This window comes from Bicyclus anynana, chromosome 18 (genome assembly GCF_947172395.1).
Source record: "Bicyclus anynana chromosome 18, ilBicAnyn1.1, whole genome shotgun sequence".
Taxonomy (NCBI): Eukaryota; Metazoa; Arthropoda; class Insecta; order Lepidoptera; family Nymphalidae; genus Bicyclus; species Bicyclus anynana.
Window position 1 is genome coordinate 1,244,705 of NC_069100.1, and position 7,174 is coordinate 1,251,878.

The 7,174-nt window shown below is 37.1% G+C and overlaps 1 non-coding gene across 1 annotated transcript; it reads left to right on the forward strand.

The window, feature by feature from the left end:
* The first annotated feature begins 6,329 nt into the window (after positions 1 to 6,329).
* Positions 6,330 to 6,402, forward strand: Trnav-cac (transfer RNA valine (anticodon CAC)). Its single transcript has one exon. It is a non-coding gene; the product is annotated as a tRNA-Val (tRNA).
* The last annotated feature ends 772 nt before the right edge of the window (positions 6,403 to 7,174 follow it).

Consider the following 7,174-nt stretch of genomic DNA (forward strand, 5'->3'; position numbering starts at 1 on the left):
TTGATTACGAGCCGACGCGATGATGAGATGAGATTAGAGGAATTGTCTCTGTGCTTGCTTGTTACGATGGTGGCGACGCGAAAAAGGTTAAAAAAGGAATTGATAATACAAGTAAATTGGTCAAAACACCTTATGTATTTGAATAATAGCACGAAAACTATCGAAATCTTTTGAAAATATTGGGGTAAACTGAGGTTGAAATTTTTCACGAAAGTCTGTATCATGTCTTTTATCAGGCTCAAAAGTGATTACAAAAATAAGAAAACTAATGTCGAACAAAGGTTTCACAACATTTGTCAGGACAACTTAATTAAAAAATCAAACTGTAACCAAAATAAGACCCTAGAATGGCAGAGAATGACCTTGAGTGAAGTCAAGCACTTGTGAACGATGTGTGTAGGGTTAAAGGCGCCTTTGACAGATATGTAACTCCCCTTTTCCACTCAAGTCACTCTCCCCGCCTATCCCAAGTAACCCATAAAGAATTACACAACAAGAGATGTGGACGGCTCGAACGCCACGAACACACTGAAGCCTTCGCAAGTCGCTGCAACGCGGCGATAATATGTCATATTCACAAAAACTAAGTACCGTTAAAATTGTTAATTGTAATTTCAATAAAAATGGGATGACATCGTAAAGTGATTTTATCGACAAAGTCGCAGTCGTTGGCTAGTATCAAATAGTACTTACAGTAATAGTGACAGGTAGGCAGTCGGCAAGGCCGTACGTTGTTCCTCATTCCGACTCTCAAATATTTATACGAAATCGCAAGAGAGCCTCCCGCGGGACCTTCATAAAGGATACCGTCGCGTTGACGACCCTTGACGAGTATCGACCTACGCTAGGAGACCACCGACTGATCTTTACGATGAATTATTTTATTTTTTACTAGCGGACGCCCGCGACTTCGTCTGCGTGGAAATCAAAGTAAACTTTTAAGCTCTATTTACTTAGGGGTTGAATTTTAAAATCTTGGAATTACATTATATTTCGTATTTCTTTTATGATTTATGAACAAATTTTTAAAACTGTAAATCTAAAAATGACGGACTTTCGATAAAAACTTTCAACCCCTATTTCACCCCCTTCTCATTTTATTATCGCAATAAAAAGTATCCTATATTTTTTTCCGTAAATAGTCTTAAACCGTGGCAAGTTTCATTTGAATTCATTCATTAGTTTCAGTGTGATGTCCGAATAACAAAAAAACACGGACGGACAGATAGACAGACAAAAAATCGAAAAAAAAAATGTTTTTAGCTTCAGTATCGTTTTTATAATGCCTCCCAACAAAAATTTCCAAAATATCTTCATTGTACAGAATGTACAGAATTCGTATTATAAGTATAGATTCTAGATGGCGCTGGCGTCCGTTATGCCAACCAACGTTTGGTATTACAAATGGTATAAATAAAATCTCAAATTGCTAATAAATGTAAAAAATTCGACCAGTTTTGTTATAAGTATAGATAGATACCTGGATAGATACATATAGATGATGTGACGGTGGTCTCTCAGCCTACAAAAGGCCAGTCGCTGATGCGTCCACATTTATACGACAGTATAAAAGAAAGGCACGTCCCGGCCGTGATGGCACATGAAAATTATATGAGCCCACCTGCAGTAATGGGATATGTATTAAACTGATCCGGAACTTGACTACTCACTCTACGCGATTTGCTTCACTAATCCGGATACTTACGGACTTGAGAACTTAAGGGATACTTAAATAACGGAAAAGACGAGGATAACGCAGCTTTTTGATGTTAATAAAAAAATAAGTGTACCTATTAAAAACAAAAACAAACAAGAGAAGATATTATAAAGCTGAAGAGTTTGTTTGTTTGATTGATTGAACGCACTAATCTCAGGAACTACTGGTCTGATTGCAAAACATACTTTCAGTGATAGATAGCCCATTTATCAAAGAAGGCTATAGGTTATATTATATTTTCAAAAAAATTAGGGATCCTTTCTGAAACTCCAATAATCTAACCCAAAGTGCACAAAAGTTTTGCGAGCGTGTGCTGCAAAAACTATTGATGTTAGAATAAAATTGTGTACTAGATTTTGCAGAACACATCATTTTCTACAAAAAATGTAGCGACAGCATATATCTATCTTCTATATTTTAGCAGATATAGTACCTTTTGTACTTGTGTATGTATCCTCCTTTACGCTGCGGCTACTGAGGCGATTTATTTGGCTGAAATTTAGAATAGTATTCACTCTGGATTAACACATAGGCTACTTTTCATCATGGAAAAACGCGGACGAAGTCGCGGGCGTCCACTAGTACAGTATATAAATAAAGTGGCTGTCTGTGAGTTGGAGAGGAGGGGAATATTGGTCATATTTAAAAAAGAAATGGCAAATATTCTTTAAGACGAAGACATAAACAGAGTAAACCATTTGAATTAGTGTTTAGTGACTAGTGATAGTGTAGTGTTAAGTGCCACATGGGAAGTTGACGTGAACAAAGTAAATCTAAAGACGTAATAGTCAGTGAAAGACTAAGATTAAGTTATTATCTTAGTTTAATAATAATAATATTTTATACTAATTAGTCACATAAGTAGGCTAGATCGTAATCTTATGAAATACCAAATTGGTACACCAGTGAGCCGATTATGGGTTGATAATTATGATACATGATTAGAATTTCGTTCACACCAAGCTTAAAATACGCTATACACGGAATTTAAAAGGAGGGAGGATTAATTTTCTTCATTTTATTCATAATTTTCAGGCGAGCGAAGATATAAACTAGTGTTAAAAATATAATGTGCCTGTTTTACTTCAATTTCAACCATAAACCCGAATATTTTACGTTGATGGGGTGTTTTTAACACCTCGTTATTCCGGAGAACGGAGAAATGCGTTAAAAGAGGGGATTTGGCTAAAATCAACCACTCAGAGCTGTTCACGGCTTTGTTTTTTGTTTTGCTTATTTTAGGCTTAGACTAAAGTGAAAAAGTAGGAAAAACCATTGATATGTAACGCCAGATACACTAGGAAGACTTGGCACATTCACTACAATAAAAGCTCCATTCGTAAGAGTGGAGGCACAGCATGCGTTGACGCATCACAAAGATTTCACCGTGTCAGCGGAACACGACCGGTGCGGCGCCGCAACATTGTTATGTCTTAGTGGCGCCGTAGCAGCGTTGGACAGTCAAAGTCAAAGTCAAAGTCAAAATTCATTTATTTCAAATAGTCTTAGTTTACAAGCTCTCGAAACGTCAGGTCATAATATCAAACTTAAGATAATGGTGATAATAATTATTCGAAAACTTAAAATTAAAGTTACGAGGGTTCCAAACTCGCCTTCACTTCAATAAACGAAATATCTTAGCATTCCATGGTATCACCGTGCCAGGTGCCAGGTCCATCGTGTGGTAGAGAGAGAAACACAACAGTTAACTAGCACTCCCATTCTCCGCTCGTGTTATTCTCCCTGCCTTTGGTAAGCCTACTGAATCAGCTTTGGATATCCTTTCTAACATAGAACTTGCTACCGTTCTAGAGAGGCCTTTAAGCAAGTTATAGAGAGATTTAGCTGGTCTAGCGCCTATTTCTACGGCGTACAAACTAACCACATAACCATTTTTAGTTAGTTCATTTGTTAGGTCATAATATTTATTCACTTTCACACTGTGGTCATTCGGAATATCAGTCACAGTAATCACAAAAATATAACGTTTATTAGTTAAATAACCTTTAAATTAAAGTTAAAAATGGTTTGGTCACTGTGAGACATTGATTGAAAAAACGTTTGTTATCGCCGCGTCGCAACGATTTGCGGTACGGACGGCTTCAATGTGCTCGTGGCGTTCGAGCCGTCCACATCTCTTGTTGTGTAATTCTTTATGGGTTACTTGGGATAGGCGGGGAGAGTGACTTGAGTGGAAAATGGGAGTATTTGTTAACAGTCAAAGATATCTTTAACCCTACACACAACGTTCACAAGTACGTGACTTCACTCACGGTCATTCTCTGCCATTCTAGGGTCTTATTTTGGTTACAGTTTCATTTGTTAATTAAGTTGTCCTGACAAATGTGAATCATAACCTTTGTTCGACATTAGTTTTCTTATTTTTGTAATCACCTTTGAGTGTGCTAAAACGTTATCTGAATAATAATGGTTGGCTTAACATTCCACATGGCGGTATTCTTGTAAGCAAGGTACGTTTCCCACTTGACGTCGTATGAACATCTCTGTTTGTTTTTATTATTTTTCTTTTTCTGATATAATACAAAAGCTTATTTTTAAGTTTTTTTTTTTAATATTTTTCTTTTTTCTTTCTTTTTGTTAACAACAAATAACAAACCATATTTCAAACTGTATCGAGCCGGTCCCTATATCTATGTCAATGACGTAAACATACTTAATGGAGTAATGGAAAAAAAATGTTTTACCGAAATAGTTTATGAAATCCTTTCTTTTTCAGGGGCTTTGAATAATTCCAATTTCCAAAACCAAAATGTTAGTTCTGCAAGTATAGTAACACTAGGAGTAGTTACTCGGTATTTAGATTCACCAGATGCAGTTACAGATATTAGCGGGCTAACTTGAAATAGGTACCTACAAGTTTTTATTTTTACTTAGGTACTTAGACTATACTTAATATACTCAGAGGCAAAATTATCTGCCCACTTTAATATGACGCGATTATATTAAAGTGGGCGGATAATTCCATGAACTTACTTTTTATTCACTAACTTGCATTCTAAGTGGAAAAATATCGCATATAACAGCGATAAATTCAAATCACGTTTACCTTGATCGCAAAAACAAAAAGTCACTGTCACTGCCACTATGAAAAATGGCTCAGTAATTTCGTTAAAATAGCTATTATAATATAGCTAATAGCATTAGATGCACGCAAAAATGAAAACCCGATGTAGTGACTCATTGAATGGTACATCTATCTAAGATGGAAGCGGGCTAACTTGTTAGGAGGAGGATGAAAATCCACACACCTTTCGGTTTCACACGACATCGTACCGGAACGCTAAATCGCTTGGCGGTACGTCTTTGTCGGTAGGGTGGTAACTAGTCACGGCCAAAGCCTCCCACTAATTAAGAAAACCTCAATCGGCCCGGAGATAAAACCCAGGACCTCCGTCTTGTAAATAAATCCACCACGCATGGGAATCGAATTCAGGGCCTCTATATTAAGAACCACAGCTTTAACTACCAACTGTGCTAGACAAGTCGTTAAAACCTAACAGTGGAATTTATAAATTTTGCAGGGGCACCCCCAGGGGACCATTCACCCGCTGAATGTCGAATTCTCAAACACACAGAGTTGAAATTCGACACTCAGCGGGTGAAAGATTCCCTGGGGGCACCTCCACAACGTCTATGAATTCCAGTTAGTGATCAAAGCAGAGAACCTAGACTTTGCTTACACGACATTTAACTATCAACCCATATTCGGCTCACTGCTGAGCTCGAGTCTCCTCTCAGAATGAGAGGGCTTAGGCCAATAGTCCACAACGCTGGCCCAATGCGGATTGGCAGACTTCACACACGCAGAAAATTAAGAAAATTCTCTGGTATGCAGGTTTCCTCACGATGTTTTCCTTCACCGTTTGAGATACGTGATATTTAATTTCTTAAAATGCACACTACTGAAAAGTTGGAAGTGCATGCCCCGGACCGGATTCAAACCCACACCCTCTAGAATCGAAGGCAGAGGTCATATCCACTAGGCTATCATGTCACGACACGACATTATAGTATGCGCATTATCATCTGAGTCGTCCGGTCATAAAAGTCAAAAAAGATAGGAATGTGCAGCGCGCCTACCTGCGCACCCTAATTATCGATAAACGGCTACCTGCGCACGTGCTAATGATGAGTCAATAATGATTTGGACGATTCTGATTGGTCGGTTTCTAATGTAATTGCATTGCGTATTTTTTTTGCTATAAATGTGTTTACTGCAATTAAATAAATACATTCATGTGTTACTCGTTGCGCACTATGGATACTAATATATAATAAATTTGGCAGAAGACGAAGATTCTGATGATGAAGACTCAGATGAAGATTAATTTTATTTAGTTAATAATTATATAATATGAAATATGTATTATATTAAATCAAATATTGTTAATTTTTTTAATTTTGTGAACAAGATACGATAATAAACTTTACTTATCGATAATATGTCTTTCATTGTTACACCCTTCACTAGACGGCTCCATAAGACCCATAAGTGCAAGCGAGATAGATATAGAGAAATGATTTATGGCCCTAAGACTCAGTTGTTAATGCTATTAGTATAGTGACTATGTATTTCGCCATTGCTATTACAGTTTCCGTAGTGTAGCGGTTATCACGTGTGCTTCACACGCACAAGGTCCCCGGTTCGATCCCGGGCGGAAACACATGAACGCATACTTTACGTGTGCATTTTGTTTTTTTTTTTATTAGGGTTCCGAATATACGGAGGTACGTACGTACAAAAACGGAACCATTATAATATCACTTCGCATATCCGAATGTACGTTGTGCTAGCCACAAACGGTCAATTATTCTCACGTTTCTGTAGCACCCACGACTATAATGGGGATGATGACTAGGTTTGAATATATTAATTTTTATGATACATTCGGGTAAATAAGGTCAATGTTAACTAATTTATGCATAAAAAGCAAAGATGGTCTGGATATTTGCAAAATAAATAAGATTATAAAATTTCAAAATCTATTAATTTTTTTTATCGTAATTAGATGAAAATTCATACAGTTTTAGCTTCATTACTTTAAATGTGATATTTTTCAATAAATGAACTATAAACATAAACGCACAAATAACAAAGATATTAGTAATTTTGTTTGAACGCCCATACAAATCTAACGATCAGCGAGCCAACGACGTCACTAACTCGTGCCGTTTTGTATGGAGCGTTTTTCAGGGATCCGCGGCAGCGCCGCAAATCTGACCCTTTAAATCCCTGTAGCTCCGAAAGTAATGATCACAGATACCCTGTTACTATTACAAAATTGCTTTGCTATCTAAAAACTGTCATCATCCCTATTGATCGAGTGTGGGTCACTACATGTACATGACTGGTATAGTATGCCGCGTGGGTACTGTCGTTTGCTTATCAGAAACGTGAGAATAATTGACCGTCAATGGCGACCTTTAGAGTATTCT